General features: G+C 42.0%; 1 protein-coding gene and 1 pseudogene across 1 annotated transcript in view; both read right to left on the bottom strand.

Annotated features, from left to right (window-relative positions):
- LOC145508749 (F-box/LRR-repeat protein 21) overlaps window positions 1–6520 on the bottom strand; it is a 37909-nt gene extending 31389 nt beyond the window's left edge. The window contains exon 1 of the mRNA XM_081496050.1: window positions 6454–6520. The gene's annotated coding sequence lies outside the window, so the exon portion shown is untranslated. The remainder of the gene's footprint in view (window positions 1–6453) is intronic.
- Window positions 6521–12542: 6022 nt separating this feature from the next.
- LOC145510906 (small ribosomal subunit protein uS2 pseudogene) lies at window positions 12543–13346 on the bottom strand (annotated as a pseudogene).
- Between the last annotated feature and the right edge of the window lie 7556 nt (window positions 13347–20902).

The following is a 20902-nucleotide window of genomic DNA, read 5'->3' as shown; positions in this document are numbered from 1 at the left end:
GACAAAATTTGGACTTGAAATCAGATCTACTGATTTCGATTCCAACACATTTTCTACTGCACTGTGCTTTATAGGCTCTGTCTTGTGAATTATTCAACACTTTCTAAATGATAGTTCAGGTCTTTATTCATACCATACCACATCATGGCAAAATTAATTTATTTAAGCAAAATATGGAGGACCATTTACCAAAGATTCTGTGATAGGATACGCAAGTTTAGACTAACTGATTTCTGTCTAGGTTAAGACCAAATAAAAGATTCAGTAACATCAGGATCAAAAGCAAAAACCATGTACTTGATTCTATTCTTTTGCCAATGGAACATCTGCTGTGTTCCAGGCACAGAATAGGGTATTTTATGAATGTGTTCACGTGGAGTTGCCTCACACCGGGCTTAATGCACAACAGACACATGGAAGTATGGGAGGAAAGCAGGCAATAAGGAGGAAAAAGAGGAAAGAAGAAGAAAAGGAGAGTGGGTTTCAAGTACAGGTTAATTGTTTTTTATACTGTTCAACTGAGTATGTATTAATGACTAGTATCATACAGTAATCTCAATAAACACCATGAAACCTAAGCCTGTTATGCAACTACGGCATTTCCTAAATTGAACAGAAGAAACTGTGAGTCAAATCAGGACTCAGGCCACAGTTCATCTTTGGAGGGTAGAACATTAGGAGCAAATGAGGTAACAGAAGATGCTGACTCTTGATAAATGCCCTAACTGTAGTAGTTCCATGAACTGATTACAATGCAAGTAGTCACAAGGAGTAATATTCATTTACAAGGACTGTAGAGTAAACTGTAAACTGTGTGAAAGTGGTCAGTTCCTGGATTTAGTAACACAATGAATAATGTTTTAGAAAACTTGAATACTTGATGATGAATAGATGTTAAGATTACTCTATTTGAATTATGGTTTAGTATATGTTATATCATTCTTTGTGATCAGACTTTTTAAACCACAAACAAGATGAAGACAAATAATGAAAAAAAAAGTTTCAGAGTCAGAAAATAAGATGATCACCAGGAGAATATGTTTTGCATGACTTGTAAAAGTACTCAGACACTTTAAAACGTGCTCTTTTCTAGTTTTAAATTCAGTAATGAAAGACAATACCTGCCAAGATTTCTTAGTATCATAAACACAGAACTAAGGGCATCTTTTACCATGTTATACAGACATTTAAAAGGAAGGGGGAAGAGATTTCACTCTCATCCTCATCAAATTAGCAAAATAGAATATAGTATGTGAATCATTTGTTCAAGTAAGTTTTTCTTTAGGTAAGAAAGCTCTCCCTTAACTCATATGGTAATCTAGACAACAACAGTTTTCATCAAAGGTTTTATATTCCAAGCAGAGTACATTATTATAATTATTCCTAGAACTTTTAAAATAGTGATAAAACTTTACTTAAGTATGACTTTTGTTAAGGTTCACCAATGGCGGGACTTCCCCGGTGATCCAGTGGTTAAGAATCCGCCTGCCAATGCAGGGGACATGGGTGCAATCCCTGCTCCAGGAAAATTCCACATGCAGAGGGGCAACTATGCCCATGAGCCACGACTACTGAGCCAGCACCCTAGAGCCTGTGCTCTGCAACAAGAGAAACCACCACGATGAGAAACCACCACAATGTACCGCAACGTAGAGTAGCCCCCATCCTCCGCAACTGGAGAAAGCCTGTGCACGGCAACAAAAGACCCAGCGCAGCCAATAAACAAATACACTTATTTTTTTAAAAAAAGATTCAACAATGTCACTGATATCAATTTGTCATATCATTTATTACTGAGAAGTTTATAACATGAGTGCATGGTTCACTGTCCAGCAAACTGCTCACTGATTTCTTGTGCTTATTCTTCCATCTGTATGTGCCTAGGGCCACATCACCGCCTCTCAAGAGAAGCACTAAAGACTTGGCTTTGCCGATCAACAGTGCAGTCTTTTTATGAAACATCTACAATAGCACCACATGCATCTTCACCATTCATTCTTCAAGTGTTCATTCAACAAATATGTGCTATTCATTCTCCAAGACTGAAAACGAAGGGAGACCAGACAAAACTGGTTCCTGCTTTTGGAACCTTTATTCTTGAGAGACAGAGAGAGAGGACACAAATGAAAACATTAAAAAGATGATTTTTAGAGATTGGTAAATCCTTTCAAGAAAACAAAACGGGTAATATGATAGAGGGTGTGGGAGGAAGGCAGTGTGAATAGGGGCATTTAGAGAAATTCTTACTGAGGAGGTGACATTTGAGCTCAAACCTGGATGACAAGAAGGAGCCAGGCTGCATTTTCCAGTGTGAGGGAACAGCAGGAGCACAGAGAACGCTCTGGCATTGTGCTGGAGGGAAGAGAGAGAGTGACTCCGAGGGAGTATGATGAAGCTGGAGAGGGAAGCAGGGGTCCCAACACACAGGACACTGTAGGTCAAGAGGTGACAGGGGTGGGAAGCTGAAGTTCTGTGCTAAGGGCTTAGGTAAGACATGGAGGGTATTCCAGAGCAGTGATATCTGATTCAAGTTTTTTAAAGATCACTCTGGCTGCTGGTGGGTATGGATGATGGAGAGAAGTTTAGGAGTGAGAAGGGCTGCCGGTACTGTTCATGTAGGTTGGATCCTATGCAAGGAAGGCAGGCAGAGTAGGTGAGTGGGGTTGAAATCCAGCTTTTGCACCATTCACTAAGCCTTGTGTCCAGCTAGGGGCTACATTCACTTGGAGAAAGGGGTATCTTTTTCTATCACACACATTGCATCATATGGGCACGAAGCACACTCAGGAGTGAGAACAGAGAGTAAGATATTGAAATAACCTTTGCAGAGATAATAGTTATGGTGGAAAAGAAAGAAATGGGTTTAGGACATGCCTGGATGAAGAGATGGCAGGACTTACTGGTGGATTAGATGTGAGGGGCCAGGGGAAAGGAGAAATCAATGGTGATCCTTAAACTCATGGGGTATGTTACTGTCACTGATGGAGCTAGGGACATAGGCAAGTGGGCCAGGTTATTTTTAGACAGGGGTCAAGAATTCAATTTAGGCAATGTTAGCCTAAGATACGTGTTAGATGTCTAACAGTCAGACCTAAGAGTTGAGCACATTTTTCATTCCATTAAATATAACTCACAAGTGCAAAGAAATTGTACCCTCTTCTCAGATCTTCCTCAAGATTCCTCACTCACTGAGGGATGGGGACAGGTGGACAGAACTAGAGTCAGCCTGGTTCTGCTCTTCTTCCACTGAGGGAAAAATTTAAACAGATTCAATCTCTCAGCTTGCCACCCCAACACCGCTCTCTTCCCCAAGGTGGTGGGTGCCCACGGTGCACATTCAGCTGTGCTTGGAAGGAGTCTTGGTACCTTTTGGTGTCTTCTGCCACCTTTGGACTCTACAGCAGGGGACCTTGTTTGTATGGCCCTGGTCACTGCTTGCCCTGCTGTTGTTCACTCCTGACACTGGTGGCCAGGGGCTGGTGAGAGCTCAGTAAAGGCTCTGGGACTCCCTGGCTGATTCAGCCTCTGGTCATCTGGCCCTGTAAAGCCCTGCCATATCCTCTGCCTAGCTCCTGACCCAAACGCACACTGTGGCCCTATGGATGGATGGTGTTCAGTCACTAAGTCATGTCCAACTCTTTGAGACTCCATGAACTGCACCATGCCAGGCTCCTCTGTCCTCCACTGCCTCCCAGAGTTTGCTCAAACTCATGTCCATTGAGTCAGTGATGCTATCTAACTGTTTCACCCTCTGTTGCTTCCTTCTCCTCTTGTCCCCAATTTTTCCCAGCGTCAGGGACTTTTCCAATGAGTCAGCTCTTCGCATCAGATAGCGCAAGTATTGGAGCTTCAGCTTTAGTATCAGTTCTTCCAGTGAATATTCAGGATTGATTTACTTTTTGGATTGACTGGTGTGATCTCCTTGTAGTCCAAGGAGTCAAAGAGTCTTCTCTAGCACCACAATTTGAAAGCATTAATTCTTTGGCATTCAGCTTTCTTTATGGTCCAACTCTCACACCCATACATGACTACTGGAAAAACCATAGCTTTGACTAGATGGACCATGTTTACTAGCTCTCTACCAGCCGAAATCCATAGACACTTTGGTACCATGTGGGCATTTCTGAGTCCCATCCTCATCACGTGGGAACTGAGGGTAGCTATAGAGAGCTACCAGAAGGCAATGGCACCCCATTCCAGTACTCTTGCCTGGAAAATCCCATGGATGGAGGAGCCTGGTAGGCTACAGTCCATGGGGTCGCTAAGAGTCAGACACAACTGAAGTGACTTAGCAGCAGCAGCAGCAGCAGCATAGAGAGCTACCACCCACCCCTGTCTCAGCCTAGCTATGCCACAGCACTGATTTTACTCTGATACGCTTGTCCACCACCTGCCTCCCATCACCCAGTTTGGCATAAAGACCAGATGGGTGACAATCTCCTCTCTTAGCCTCCAAAGTAGGCTGAATAAAAGCTTTCATTATCTGCCTCTTCTGCCCTACCTTCTTTCCCTGACAAGTCCTTCGTCTCAGAAGAAATGGGCTTCCAAGTTTCACTCATCCTGGTCCACTCTTCTCTTGCCCCTGGAAGCAAGCATCACAGCCCAGATAGCAGAGATGGGGTAGGGGACATGAAATCTTCTCCCTATATGCAAAATTCTAATATGCTGAAGGATATAAAAATTCTTAGCAGTCACATTGCTATGGCCAAGGGATTGTGGGAAATGGTAATATAATTATTCAGAGGGAAACACAATCTAGACATCTTCAAATATATTATACTTAAAACACAAGTGTATTGCTCACTGAAGCTGTCAGTGCTGGAGATACAATTGAGAGTAACCAGCAATGTGGATGGGATAAAGCTAGGAGTGAGGGAGAGGCTGGACAGGCGGCAGGAGCCAGTGAAGGACACTGAGAAGTCATGCAGGAGATAGGAGAAAGTTAAGAGCATGTGCTGTCACTGGACCCACAAGAGGAGCAAGCCTTCAGAAAAAGGGAGTGTTCCAACTGAATCAAACATTCCCAGGGGAACAAGCCTAAGAAAGGACCTGCTCCACACTCTGATCCTAACCCTATCTCAGACCCCGACTTCTTCCTTAGAAGGATAATAAGAATGAGTTGGAATGAATAAAACAATACCTTATCTAAAAGGACTATTAGTTAGTAGCAAAACTTCATAATATCATGTAACCCTTTTTAACTAAGATGATACTCTATTCAGCAATTTCTGCAGTCTTTGAGCCAAAGTGAAACCCCATTGGGATGACTGAAGTGATAATCACCAGCTATTGGAGATCCACACTGTCACTGAGAACTTTTAAAGGTCTTGCACAGGATCTCCAGTCTACCTCTTAGGTAGCATCATGAGCAGCAAGGTGACTCTTCGTTTCTTTGCTTTGGGTCCAGAAGATCTCCCTGAGGAGGGCACGGCAACCCACTCCAGTATTCTTGCCTGGAGAATCCCATGGACAGAGGATCCTGGCAGGCTACAGTCCATGGGGTCGCAAAGAGTTGGACACGACTGAAGTGACTGAGCATGCACACAGACTATGGAGAGAACAATACAAATAGTGCTTGAATTTGAACTATCTGTTTACTTTAATGGTCAACCTGAGAGACGAAATGAGACAATACAAAGAGTGTGGGTTGAAGCCTGGCTCTACCTCTCACTAGCTGAGTGACCCTGGAGGTCAAAGTAATCTGGTGGGTTATGGAGTAGATAGTGAGAAACCAGCCCTCTAAGCTGAGCTGAGCTTCTGAGACCTGTCACGAGTCATGGAGGAGGAGCAGGGCTTGCCATGACTATAAGGAGACTGAGTCAGGAACTGAGGAGACTGTCATCTTGATGCATTCCATCATCAAGGGAGCCAGATAGAGAGGTGGAAACTGAAACAGAGGCAATAGTTTGCATATGAGGCCGATGAGATAGAGTTAACAGACAGGAGGGGTGCACAGGAAGCGGACTCTACTGCAATCTGGAAGTGTTACTACACAGAGCCCTGTCCCCTTTGAGATGAGTCAGCCAGCCCTGGGGCTAGGAAGGAGGTGCTTAGGATGTCAGGATGCTCAGACATTGGGAACTTACCTCCATTCCCTATTTCTCAACTTTCGCAAGCCCACATTCCACGTAGCAATGCCTTCCTCAAACAACTGGTGTGATGTTTTAAAAGATAGTATGTACAGAATATCTAACTTAACAGCTGGCTTATAGGAAACGTTAAAAGAATTACTATTAAGCAAACAACAGGATGACCATTTTCACCAGAAGCTCTTTCCATAATCTCAAACTCAGCACATAAAAAAGCAAGCTCACGGTGTCCAGGACGAAGACAGTGTTTTACACCCACTTGTCTTATGTGTGTTCTTTCCCAACATCCCACAGAATCAACCCAACTATACCAGAGAAAAACTATGTATCCCAACTGGAGACCGAAGTAGGGTCCCATCCTTACATGTGGTAGGCCAGCTTCTAAGATAGCCCGAAGGATCCCCATCTCCTGGTATTCATGTTCTTGTATAATCCTTTCCCCTTGAGTAGGGGCTGGACCTAGTGATGGAGTATCATTTCTGTGATTAGGTCATAAAAGTTTGGGACTCCTGTTAGCAGATGCTGTCTATAGGCCACTTTGGTGACAATGGTCTTATATTGGGGAGACCCTTGTGACAAGGAACTGACAGAAGCCTTCACCAAGAGAGGAATCAAAGTCCTCAGTCCAGCTACCCCTGAGGAATTGATTCCTGCCCAAATCACGTGGGCTTGAAAGCAGGTCCTTCCCCCCAAACTGAGCCTTTGGATGAAGTCACACAGCCTTTGTTGACACTTGACTGCAATCTTGTGAGAGACCTTGAAGTAGGAAACCCGGCTAAGCCATTCCTGATTCCTGACAGAAACTGTGTATTTTTAAGCTGGTAAGTTTTGGAGTAATTTGTTATGCAGCAGTCAGTATGGTTTTCCAGTAGTCATGGATGGATGTGAGAGTTGGATCATAAAGAAGGCTGAGCATCGAAGAATTGATGCTTTTGAACTGTGGTGTTGGTGACGACTCTTGAGAGTCTGCTGGATGCAAGGAGATCCAACCAGTCAATCCTAAAGGAAATCAGTCCTGAATATTCATTGGATGGACTGATGCTGAAGCTGAAGCTCCAATACTTTGGCCACCTGATGCAAAGAACTGACTCATTGGAAAAGACCCTGATGCTGGGAAAGATTGAAGGTAGGAGGAGAAGGGGACAATAGAGGATGAGATGGTTGGATGGTATCACTGACTCAATGGACATGAGTTTGAGCAAGCTGTGGGAGATGGTGAAGGACAGGGAAGCCCCACGGACATGCTGCAGTCCATGGGGTTGCAAAGAGTTGGACATGACTGAGCAACTGAACAACAAGCAGTCAGTAACTAACATGCCAACCTTGTCATTGTGTCAGTTTTCAGTTGGAATGGTCCAGGTAGGATTCGAGTAAGGGAAAGCTGGTCAGGCATCCCACCATGAGAGGATGTTCACCTTGGGTAAGTGAAAGGATTGCCATCATACCCTCTCAGGGAGCTAGAGGTAGAGCAGGTTACTAAAAAGGAGGGAGAAGGGACAAAGTTCGTTTGGGTTTTTTTTTTTTTTTTTTTGAGTATTTTTACCTAAAGTACCCAGGTACTAGAGACCAAGGGGAGTAGAATCTAGTAACGTTGCTTAAAATCTGCATACTTGAGGCTGCTGAGGGCAGGGCTTGTCCTCTGGGTGGAGGGAGACTCTGTGAGGTCACTGATGGCTGAGATGTCACCTAGAGGGAGGCTCTGTGTCAGGTAATGTCCAACTTGCAAGACAAGAAGGAGACTTTGCTCTTGTGCTAAGGTGAAATTTCACCTAAGCAGCTCAGCTCAGCTTACAGCACCACTCCTGTCCTGAACAAACCATTCAGTCTCTAAGCCACTAAAGAAAAAGTATACATCTAAAGTTGTCTTCTATTTTTGTTAAGGACAGAAAGAAATGACATTAGCTTACATAGCGCCTGTTGGGACCCATCTCAGCTACCCATCCTGATTATCTTTCTGAACAACTGACGCATACAACATACGCATCAGCAGAGCAAAAAATTACCAGATATATAAGAATACTCGGTGGTTTAAATGAAACAATCAGAGCAAATAACCCTGAGTGAAAAGCACTTCATAAGAGAACTTTTCCCTCCCCTGTTTCCTGCGTATGTATTTTTAATAATTCTTATTCTTACACTGTATCAATAAAATAAGACCAGGCTCTCTGGGGAAGGAAACAATATATAACAATTCTTACAGATAAAAATATAACTGCATAATGGAAAAGAAAAAACCCCAGCAGCAATGAACACAGCTAGTTTGCTTCGATCTTGCTTTCTAATGCCATTCCACAATAAAGGTATCAGCTGTCTTTGGAGAAATGGCTGACTCTAGGATTGAGGAAGCAAACAGATTATATGAGCTTGGAATATCTTACAGTGTCAGAAAGTAATACAGTGATCAAAAAAACAAAAAAACCCACAATGATGGGGTCCAAAGGGACACAGAAGGCAATTTAAACAGCTCCCGGACTTCCCTGGTGGTCCAGTGGTTAAGACTTCACACTTCCAGTACAGGGGCAATGGGTTTGATTCCCTGGTCAGGGAAGATCCTGCATGCCATGTGGTATGACCAAAAAAAGAAACAGCTCCCAGGTGGCTAAAGCTGCAATAATCTGAGCAACAAAATAAAGCCATATTGGATTGTAACCCAAAGTGTAAAATAATTTCATGAGCTTGTACTGATATAAATAAATGAGGAGACAAATCTCCCATGCAGTTCAGTTCAGTTCTCAGTCATATCCAACTCTTTGTGACACCATGGACTGTAGCACACCAGGCTTCCCTGTCCATCACCAACTCCCAGAGCTTGCTCAAACTCATGTCCATTTAGTTGGTGATGCCATCCAACCATCTCATCCTCTGTCATCCCCTTCTCCTCCTGCCTTCAATCTTTCCCAGCATCAGGGTCTTTTCCAATAAGTCAGTTCTTTGTATCAAGTGGCCAAAGTATTGGAGCTTCAGCTTCAGCATCAGTCCTTCCAATGAATATTCAGCACTGATTTCCTTTAGGATCGACTGGTTGGATCTCCTTGCAGTCCAAGGGACTCTCAAGAGTCTTCTCCAACACCACAGCTCAAAAGCATCAATTCTTCGATGCTCAGCATTCTCTATGGTTCAACTCTCATATCCATACATGACTACTGGAAAAACCATATCTTTGATTAGATGGAACCTTGTTGGCAAAGTAATATCTCTGCTTTTTAATATGCTATCTAGGTTGGTCATAGCTTTTCTTGCAAAGAGCAAGCATCTTTTAATTTCATGGCTGCAGTCACCATCTGTAGTGATTTTGGAGCCCAAGAAAATAAAGTCTGTCACTGTTTCCATTGTTTCTCCATCTATTTTCCATGAAGTGATGGGACCAGATGTCATGATCTTTGTTTTTGAATGTTGAATGTTAAGCCAGCTTTTTCACTCTCCTCTTTCACTTTCAGCAAGAGGCTCTTCAGTTGCTTTCTGCCATAAGGGTGGTGTCATCTGCATATGTGAGGTTACTGATATTTCTCCCGGCAATCTTGATTCCAGCTTGTGCTTCATTCAGCCCAGCATTTCTCATGATGTACTCTGCATATAAGTTAAATAAGCAGGGTGACAATATACAGCCTTGACGTACCCCTTTCCCAATTTGGAACCACTCTGTTGTTCCATGTTCGGTTCTGTTGCTTCTTGACTTGCATACACATTTCTCAGGAGGCAGGTAAGGTGGTCTGGTATTCCCATCTCTTGAAGAATTTTCCACTGTTTGTTGTGATCCACACAGTCAAAGGCTTTGGCATAATCATAAAGCAGAAGTAGATGATCTTCCAACCAGGAGAACCCCAAATAACTTATTTAAATACTCAGCCCTCAAGGAAATGGAACATAGCTCCCTGTTCCTTATGTGTAGATTATTTATGGTGACTTCCTTCCAAAGAGTACAGTATGGGAAAAGGAGAAAAGAATAACCAACAGTAAGAACATGAAAAATGTTCAACCAGATGATCAAGGTCAACATCAACAGGGACAAGTCATATTGAAGCATGTACTTTCATGTGATGTGACAAAAATAACACTTCTGTGGTCTTCCTCCCAAAACACACAGCTTCACTTTAATCATGAGAAAAACATCAGGCTAATCTTAATTAATGGACATTCTACAAAATACCTGATCAGTTCTCTGACACATACACACTACTATATATAAAACAGATAACTAATAAGGACCTACTGTACAGCACTGGGAATTGTACTCAATACTCTGCAATGGCCTATATGGGAAAACAATCTTAAAAAGAGTGGATATATTTATATGTATAACAGATTAACTTTGATGTACACCTGAAACTAATACAACATTGTAAATCAACTATACCCCAATTAAGAAAAAAAAGAATGATACAAAAAAACTGTCAAGGTCATCAAAAACAAGGAAAGTCTGAGAAACTGTCACAGCCAAAGAGAGCCTAAAGAGACATAACGACTAAATGTAATGTGATGTCCTGGATAGGATCAGAACAAAGACATAAAGGAAAAACTAAGAAAATCTGAATAAGGTGAGGACTTCAATTAATAATAATGTATCAGTATTGGTTCATCAATCATAACAAATGTACCATGTCCATATGTAAGGTGTTAACAGCCGGGGAAACCAGTTACAGGGTATATGAAAACTTTCTGTACTATATTCATAATTGTGTTGCAAATGTTACACTAAGATTAAAAACTTTACTAAAGATCAAGAAAGAAGATGGAAAGATGCTGAAGTAAAGTATGGGGGAGCCTGAACCAAAAATCTGTTTTAGGGTTTAGCAATGTGTGTCAGATTTTGGAGGAAGAGAAGTTGGATGGCTGTATCCAGGGCAGAAGAACTTTAAAGGAAATAAACGTTTGGGTGGAATTTTTAATTAAGCATTTTTATAAAAATGGTGCATAATAAGCTTCATGAGCTTATTACATACTATTTGAAATGCACATTGAAAATTTTAAATTAAGATACTCACTGGTAAGGAAAAAAGCCCTCAATAAAGGCAGCTAAACAACAGATTGGATTCTGCAGATAATTGAATTGAGAATTAAAGGACCAATTCAAAGGTCCCTCCAGAAACCAGGAGTAAAAACAATGATGAGAAATTTAAGGGGAAAACAAAGGCATAAAAAATTAGTTTAAGACATTTCCAAATATGTACAATAGGAGTCACAGGAGGAGAAAAACAAAGATTGGGGATCAAAAAAAGAATAGACAAGATATTAACTGGAAGAAAGATTATGATCTTAAGGTCAAATGGGGTATGTGCTGGTCAGGAATAAAAAATAGCCAGAACTAGACAAATTCTGGTGAAATTTATGAGTTCCAAGGATGAAGATCACGTAGATAAGAAGAAACAAAAAGGCTTCACACAGAGGAAAAACCAGTAGAAACTTCATCAAAGAAGAAACCAAAACTGAAATTATAGACTATTAAGAAATTAATGACAATGAGCAAACTATACCCCCAAATCTACAAAGGCTGCTCAGATTGTGTTCAAAAGAGTGGCTTCTTATCTAGTAACAGTTATGGGATCCTGGCAAGTTAACTTCCTAAAGCTTCAATTCCTTATTATTTGAAGATAATAAGATCAGCTACTTCCACAGTGAAAATTACGTGCCAGGCATTGTTCTAGGGGCTTTATGTGTACACATTTATTTCTCTCCCATAACAGGTCTATAATGTAGACTATGTAATTTTCCCATTTCACAGATGAAAAAATAGGAGCATAGAGAAGTCATGTCACAAGTTATACACGGCAGCAACTGTAGCTCAAGTCCGCACTCATAACCTCTATGCTAAGGACTTAGGAGGCCTTGTGAAGACTTAGGAGGCCTTACAAGTGTTATGAGGATTCAGCGAGATAATGAAGTAAAACATGTGGCATGTGTCTGCCATACAGGTGTACTCAATAATCGGAGCTATTATTTGTTTAAGAAATGAAGCAAACATGTGACTCAAGGAGCTCAAAGAGGAACAATAAAATAAATCTAAATCATGTAAGGAGAAGGCAATAATAATTTATGAAGAAGCAAAAAAGCTAAATTAGAACGATAAGAAAAATCATACACAGTATTGATAAATAAAAGCATAACTTGATTCTCTGAAAATAAACAACTATACAAATTTCTCACATTTCCTCAGAGAGAAAATGTGAACAAAACGCACAGTATCACTACTTTGTTAGCACAAACCTCGGATCATCTTCTCGGAATATGCACAATTAAAAAAAAAATCAAGCTGTGAAAAACCTAATAGAGCACTAAGAAGCTAAAAAACAGAAAATGCCAAAGTATTAACCTCCAAAAGTCATCAGAACCAGATTTTATGGACAAGTTCTTATGACAATTTAATTCATTCAGCAAAAATTTTTTTTTTTAAAGAAATGGTTTGTTTTCCGTCAACTTTATTTGCATTTTCTGTTTGAGAATCTATGGAGGAAGAGCTTAAGATGTCCCTACCGACTGGCTGCAGTGTGGTCCTGGGAGGTGGGCTGGCTCCTCCTCAGCAGGGAATCGCGAAATACAGCAGAGGGCACCTGAAGCTGCAGCACAGCTTGCTGCTTCTGGTTCAGGAGCAGTAAACTCTGGAGCTGAAACAGTCGGCTCACCCTGAAGTTCCTCCTTGGTCACAACTTTTGCAGCTGTAGCCTGCTCCACCTTCGCCATCTCTTCAAGGTCTCGTTAGAAGTAGAGCAGGTGTGACCTTTCGCGGGTGTTGACGGGAGATGAGACCACGCAGGCCCAGACCTTCCTAAGCGGGCGTATAATACAGCAGAGCCGTTGAGTGAACGCCCTTGCCCATGTGCAGTATGGCAACGTCCACAGGGCAGAGTCTGCTTTATCCACAGCAACGTTGCAAAGGTTAAATCAGACGGCCCTGGGATCAGTAACCACCAGAAGCTGCAATTCGCAGAAGGCAGCCTGGATCTGATTAGTGAAGATTCCAGGAGAGAGGCTGCCAGCAATAGGAGTGCTTCCCCGTGGCTGCAACAAACTTCAGCACAGCCCGCTGGCCAGTCATCCTGAAGGATATGACATAACCTCAGCAGGATTTTCAAAGGCAGCAATGGCACGAGCTGCCAGCAGAAGCTTCTCCCAGGTTCTCAGATTTCATATGTAGACTCCACTTTTCCTTTTGCACAGGTACTGTTTCATTTGGAAGTCAAGGTTGGTGCCACCTAACTGGGTTCCTCCTGCAAGAAATTTGAAGATATCCTCCTCCTTCATTTGCAGGACATGAAGGGCTCTGGACAATGTGAAAGTTTCCCGTTAAGTTAGAACAGGAACCTAGAAAAATGCTGTGGACCCCTCTCTGAGTAGTACAGAAAGGACAGCAAATAGTCTAATGTTGTGTCCTAAGCAGTGTTGTCGGGCTTCCCAGGTGGAGCTACTGGTAAAGAACCTGCCTGCCAATGCAGGAAATGCAAGAGACTTGGGTTTGATTCCTGGGTCAGGAAGATCCCCTGGAGAAGGACATAGCAACCCACTCCAGTATTCTTGCCTGGAGAATTTCATGGACAGAGGAGCCTGGCAGACTACAGTCCGTAGGGTCTTAAAGAGTTGGATAGGGCTGAAGCGACTTAGCATGCATGCAGGCAGGCACTGTTGTCACTAGGTTTTTGGAAATGAACAAGAAAAATCCCCTGCTTTCCATGGAGGCATGATGGAACACTGAAAATTCTCATACTAGTTAAACTCTTCAAAAGTATACAGAAAGATGGAAAGCTTCCCAATACACTTTATGAGGCTAGTATGTGTGTTTTAGTCACTTAGTCATGACCGACTCTTTGTGACCCACATGGATTGTAGCCCACCAGGTTCCTCTGGCCATGGAATTTCCCAGACAAGAATACTGGAATGGGTTGCCATTCCCTTCTCCAGGGGATCTTTCCAACCCAGGGACTGAACACGCATTTCTTTCATCTCCTGCATTGGCAGCTGGATTCTTTACCACTGCGCCCCATGGGAAGCTGAGGATAGCATGCTGCTGCTGCTGCTGCTGCTAAGTCACTTCAGTCGTGTCCGACTCTGTGCGACCCCATAGACGGCAGCCCACCAGGCTCCCCCGTCCCTGGGATTCTCCAGGCAAGAACACTGGAGTGGGTTGCCATTTCCTTCTCCAATGCATGAAAGTGAAAAGTGAAAGGGAAGTCACTCACTCGTGTCCGACTCTTAGCGACCCCATGGACTGCAGCCTACCAGGCTCCTCTGTCCATGGGATTTTCCAGGCAAGAGTACTGGAGTGGGGTGCCATTGCCTTCTCCAGAGGATAGCATAACCCTGACCAAAACCTGAAAAAGAAAGAACAAAAAAGGAAACATTAAGAATTTGCTGATGGATGTCGTAATGTAGGTAATGTATCAACACAACCATTTTCCCCTATGGAAAGAGAATTTGGCCTTTCCATTAATTTTGTAGTTCTATTTCCGTGAACACTAGATGAAAGTAAAATATCAAATGGGCCTAACTGGCAAAGTGTATGGACTGGGAGGACTACCAATGAACTATAAATTCCTCCTGGGGACATCACAACCTTGGGGTCCCCTGAATGCAGGGGACTTGGAAACTCCCCCAGGGATCTCTTCCAAGAGATATTGGTTTCTATGGGGTACAAAGCCTTTAAGCCACGCTTATCCTATCCCCTCCCCTTGGGAATCTTGCTTCTTCACACCTGAGCCATCTCATATGGAGGGCTAAAGGAACACTCCTGGATGACATCTCCCACTGAGAACAGTGAATAATGCTGCCCTCCTGCAAATTATGTCCATCTTCTACCCTTCAGAGAAGTCAGGTACTGAGTGTGACCTAGGATAGGCTTGTGAGTCTGAATGTTTAGTTGAGCCTACATTTAGCTGGATGTTTGAGCCTAGGAAGACCTCCCAGTGTGCGTTACAAATTAAAAATTCAAAAAAAGGAATAGCAAATTGGCCAGCAATGTATTAAAATGGTAATGTAGTATGACCAAATAGAATTCACTCAAGGACTGTAAGAATGATTCAACATTTGGTAATCTATTAAAATAATTTATCACATGAATAAAAGATAAAAAATAAAATTCATGATCTGGACAGGAACTTAAAAAACACACTTGATAAAACTGAGTGATCATTTCTTTTTTTCTTTTTCTATGATTTCATTTTTTAAAATTTGTTTATTTTTAATTGAAAAAATAATTGCTTTCCAATATTGTGTTAGTTTCTGCCATATATCAATATGAATCAGCTACAGGTATACATATATCCCTTCCTTCCTGAAACTCCCTCCCACCTTCCACTTTATCCCACCCCTCTAGGTTGTCACAGAGCACTGGTTTGAGTTTCCTGAGTCATACAGCAAATTCCCACTGGCTATCTACTTTACATATGGTAGTGTATATGCTTTCATGCTACTCTCTCCATTTGTCCCACCCTCTCCTTTCCACCCCCAAGTCCACAAGTCTTTTCTCTATGTCTGTATCTCCATTGAGTTCAGTTCAGTTCAGTCACTCAGTCGTATCCGACTCTTTGCGACCCCATGAATCGCAGCACGCCAGGCCTCCCTGTCTATCACCAACTTCCGGAGTTTACCCAAACCCATGTCCATCGAGTCGGTGATGCCATCCAGCCATCTCATCCTCTGTCATCCCCTTCTCCTCCTGCCCCCAATCCTTCGCAGCATCAGGGTCTTTTCCAATGAGTCAACTCTTTGCATCATGTGGCCAAAATATTGGAGTTTCAGCTTCAACATCAGTCCTTCCAATGAACACCTAGGACCGATCTCCTTTAGGATGGACTGGTTGGATCTCCTTGCAGTCCAAGGCACTCTCAAGAGTCTTCTCCAACACCACAGTTCAAAAGCATCAATTCTTTGGCTCTCAGCTTTCTCTATAGTCCAACTCTTACATCCATACATGACCACTGGAAAAATCATAGCCTTGACTAGATGGCAGACTTTATTTTTGGGGGCTCCAAAATCACTGCTGATGGTGATTGCAGCCATGAAATTAAAAGATGCTTACTCCTTGGAAGGAAGGTTATGACCAACCTAGATAGCATATTTAAAAGCAGAGACATTACTTTGCCAACAAAGGTCCGTCTAGTCAAGGCTATGGTTTTTCCAGTGGTCATGTGTAGATGTGAGAGTTGGATGGTGAAGAAAGCTGAGAGCCAAAGAATTGATGCTTTTGAACTGTGGTGTTGGAGAAGACTCTTGAGAGTGCCTTGGACTGCAAGGAGATCCAACCAGTCCATCCTAAAGGAGATCAGTCCTGGGTGTTCATTGGAAGGACTGATATTGAAGCTGAAACTCCAATATTTTGGCCACCTCATGCGAAGAGTTGACTCATTGGAAAAGACCCTGATGCTGGGAAGGATTGGGGGCAGGAGGAGAAGGGGATAACAGAGGATGAGATGGCTGGATGGCATCACCGACTCGATGAACATGGGTTTGGGTAAACTCTGGGAGTTGGTGATAGACAGGGAGGCCTGGTGTGCTGCGATTCATGGGGTCGCAAAGAATCGGATACGACTGAGTGACTGAACTGAACTGAACTGACTAGATGGACCTTTGTTGGCAAAATAATGTCTCTGCTTTTAAAACTATGCTATCTAGGTTGGTCATACCCTTCCTTCCAAGGAGTAAGCGTCTTTTAATTTCATGGCTGCAATCACCATCAGCAGTGATTTAGGAGCCCAAAAGTATAAAGTCTGACACTGTTTCCACTGTTTCCCCATCTATTTCCCATGAAGTGATGGGACCAGATGCCATGATCTTAGTTTTCTGAATGTTGAGTTTTAAGCCAACTTTTTCACTCTCCTCTTTCACTTTCATCAAGAGGCTCTTTAGTTCTTCTTTGCTTTCTGCCATAAGGGTGGTGTCATCTGCATATCTGAGGTTATTGATATTTCTCCTGGCAATCTTGATTCCAGCTTGTGTTTCTTCCAGCCCAGTGTTTCTTGCTACCCTACAAATAGGTTCATCAGTACCATCTTTCTAGATTCCATATTTATGCGTTAAAATACGATATTTGCTTTTCTCTTTCTGACTTACCTTACCCTGTAAAATAGGCTCTAGGTTTATCCACCTCATTAGCACTGACTCAAATGTGTTCCTGAGTGATCATTTCTAATAAAAACTTATAAACTAGAAATTCAAATTCTTTATGAAGAAATCAATAGCTAACATGATATTTAAATAAAAAACACTGAAAGCATTACCAGTAAAGTGAATGCTCACAAGGCTTGCTATGGTCACAATGGCATTTCCTTAATCATAGCTATAAAATAACAACAAAAAGAAATCCGACATAGTATTCTAAAGAAATTGATTAGAGCAGCAGGGGTCAGCAAATGAGCTCATTATTTGTTTATTTTTAAATAAAGTTTTATTAGGACAAAGCCACAACTGTTAATATAAATATGTAATGTCTCTAACTATTTTCCTGCTATAGCAACAGAGTTGAAGAGTTGGGAAAGAGACCAGATGGCTTACAAAGTTTGAAATATTTACTAACTGGATACTTAAGAAAAATTTGCTATCCCTGGACAAAAGGATTATTATTTTCAAATGAAAACACCTACTTAAGGAAAAAAACAAGAGAACCCATTGAAAATCATTCAAACTAGCAAGAGGATTTGGTAGTTGGTGGGTGCAAGATAAAGATACAAACGTTAATTGTTTTTCTCTTGTGTTGGATCACTTCATTTGGCCTAGGTCCTCCCTACTCCCCATATCCACCCTCTTTGCCAGTAACTGCAACATGTCCTCTTACCATGGACAAGGTGTCCTGCTTTGCTCATTGATCAGCCATATGACGCTTTGGCACTGGCATGTAGGCAGAAGTGATGCAAACAGAGGCTTAGAAGAAACTAAACATTAGGCTTATTCCTACACATCTTCCACTACTATGAGAAGAACATTCCCATGGGATTATCCCAATAGTCTCAGGTATGTGGAAGCTGGCCCAACCTAGATTAACCTACTACTGCAAACCTGCAGATGTATAAGTGAGCCCAAAGATCAGCAGAGCTGTTCAGGCAAGGCCACATGAGTCCCATAAATGTAGGTGAAATTAATGATTATTGTTGTATGCCACTAAGGTGGTATGGTCTTTTGTTACATATAAAAAGCTGATTATTATACATATATATTAACAATAACCAGTTAGGAAATGTAACCATGTACCCAACAGCTATTAAAATAGTAAACACTTCAGCTCTTTCTTTACCATTTTATACCCAGCTACCTACTCAACATGGCCCCTGGATGCTTAATAGGCATCTCAAACTAAACACATCCAAAACAAAATTCATCTCACCTCAACTCCTCCACTCTATACCTCTTTATTCTTCTGTCTTCCTTATGTCAATCCTTAATGACTCTTCCCTTTCTCTCTCACCATTTAGCCAGTGATCAGCACAATCTATTGGCTCTGTTTTAAATATATATCCATATTCTGATGTATCTACCACTATTAATATCACTTCGGTCAATAGCAGCCTTGTAGACCTAACTCTAAAGGGCAATCAAGTCTTTCACTCTTGGTCCCAGCTATTCTCCAGGCAGCAGTTTTTCTTCATGACCTAAAATATAGGTCAGATCATGTTATTCCTCTGCTCAAAGCTCTCCAATAGTGCCAACTTTATTTCTAGTAAACTCTTAAGTCCTCCTTGCTGCCAATCAAGCTCTTTGTGATTGGCCTTCTGGCCGTCTCTCTGACCCCATTTCCATTCTTTCCTTCAATCATTCTGCTATAGAAACACTAGCCGCCATGCTGTTCCTCCTGCATGGTAGACACACACTCTCCTCAGGACCTTTGAACTTCCTATTCTCTCTGCCTGAAATGTTCTCCAAGATATCTCCCTGACTCACTCACCCACTTTCTTTGGGCCTCTGCTCTGATCACTGTATCAGAGATTTGACATGAAATCACTCTCCACCTTAAAGAACATAGCTTCCTACACAGACATAGAGAATGGACTTGTGGACACAGGGCAGGAAGGAGAGGATGGGACGAATTGAGAGAGCAGCATTGACATATGTACACTGCCACGTGTAAAATGCATAGCTGGCGGGAAGCAGCTGTACAGCACAGGGAGCTCAGCGTGGTACTCTATGATGACCTAGAGGGCTAGGATGGGAGGAGGTGGGAGTGAGGCTCAAGAGGGAGGGGATATATGTATACATACAGCTGATTCATGCTGTTGTACAGTAGAAACTAACACAACATAGTAAATCAATTATATTCCAATTTCTTTTTTTAAAAAATTTGAAAAACATAGCTCCCACCCTCTACCACTCATTGTTTCTTCACCTGCTTTTGATGTTCAAGGTACTTAAGACCATCTATTACCAAGCTGTACATTTGTTTGTCATCTTTCTCTGCTTTCTAGAATGTAGGCTTCCCAAAATCATGCACTTTGTTTTGCTCACTGCTTTATCCCCAAGGCCTACAACAATGTCCAGGATATAATAAGTTCTCAATAAATGATCTTTATCACTAAGCCACGTGAGAAGCCCATAAATAGGTAAACCTAGGAATAAACTTCACAAAGCTCTGCAAAACCTGTATGAGAAAAGAACTATAAAATTGAATTGAGGGAAATAAGACAGGCTTAAATATATAGAGAGACATATCATCATCCTGGGTGCAGAAATTCAATATTTTAAAGATAGCAGTTTTTTCCAAATTCAATTTGTATTGAACACAATCTCAGTTAAAACTCTAATGTGATTTTTTGGAGGAAACATATCAAAAGGATTCTAAAATATTCTAGAGCTATAAATGTCTGAATAAAGCCTTTGACTGTGTGGATCACAAGAAACTGTAGAAAATTCTTAAAGAGACGGGAATATCAGACCACCTTACCTGCCTCCTGAGAAACCTGTATGCAGGTCAAGAAGTAACAATTAGAACTGGACATGGAACAACAGACTGGTTCAAAATTGGGAAAACAGTATATCAAGGCTGCATGTTGTCACCCTGCTTATTTAACTTATAATCAGAGTCTATCATGTGAAATGCCAGGGTGGATGAATCACAAGCTGGAATCAAGATTGCTAGGAGAAATATCAATAACCTCAGATATGCAGATGACACCACCCTTATGGCATAAAGAGAAGAGGAACTAAAGAGCCTCTTGATGAGGGTGAAAGAAGAGAGTGGAAAAGCTGGCTTAAAACTCAACATTCAAAAAATTGAGATCATGGCATCTGGTCCTATCACTTCATGGCAAATCAATGGGGAAAACATGGAAGCAGTCACAGACTATTTTCTTGGGTTCCAAAATTACTGAGGATGGTGACTTCAGCCATGAAATTAAAAGACACTTGCTCCTTGGAAGAAAAGCTATGACAAACCTAGACAGTGTATTAAAAAGCACAGATCACTTTGCTCTAAAAGGTCCATATAGTCAAAGCTATGGTTTTTCCAGTAGTCATGTATGGATGTGAGAGTTGGACCATAAAGAAGACTGAGCACCAAAGAACTGATGCTTTCAAATTGTGGTGCTGGAGAAGACTCTTGAGAGTCCCTTGGATAGCAAGGAGATCAAACCAGTCAATCCTAAAGGAAATTAGTCCTGAATATTCATTGATACAACTGATGCTGAAGCTCCAATACTTGGCCACCTGATGTGAATAGCTGACTCACTGGAAAAGACCCTGATACTGGGAATGATTGAAGGCAGGAGAAGGGAGCGACAGTGGATGAGATGGCTGGACGGCATCACCAACTCAACGGACATGACTTTGAGCAAACTCTGGGAGGCAGCGGAGGACAGATCAGCCTGGCCTGTTGCAGTTCATGGAGTCTCAAAGAGTTGGAC

Source organism: Giraffa tippelskirchi, chromosome 6, assembly GCF_054371585.1.
Source record: "Giraffa tippelskirchi isolate mGirTip1 chromosome 6, T2T-mGirTip1v1.2.pri, whole genome shotgun sequence".
NCBI classification, from domain to species: Eukaryota; Metazoa; Chordata; class Mammalia; order Artiodactyla; family Giraffidae; genus Giraffa; species Giraffa tippelskirchi.
The sequence above is the reverse complement of the archived record's forward strand: the minus strand, read 5'-3'. Positions and strand labels throughout refer to the sequence as shown.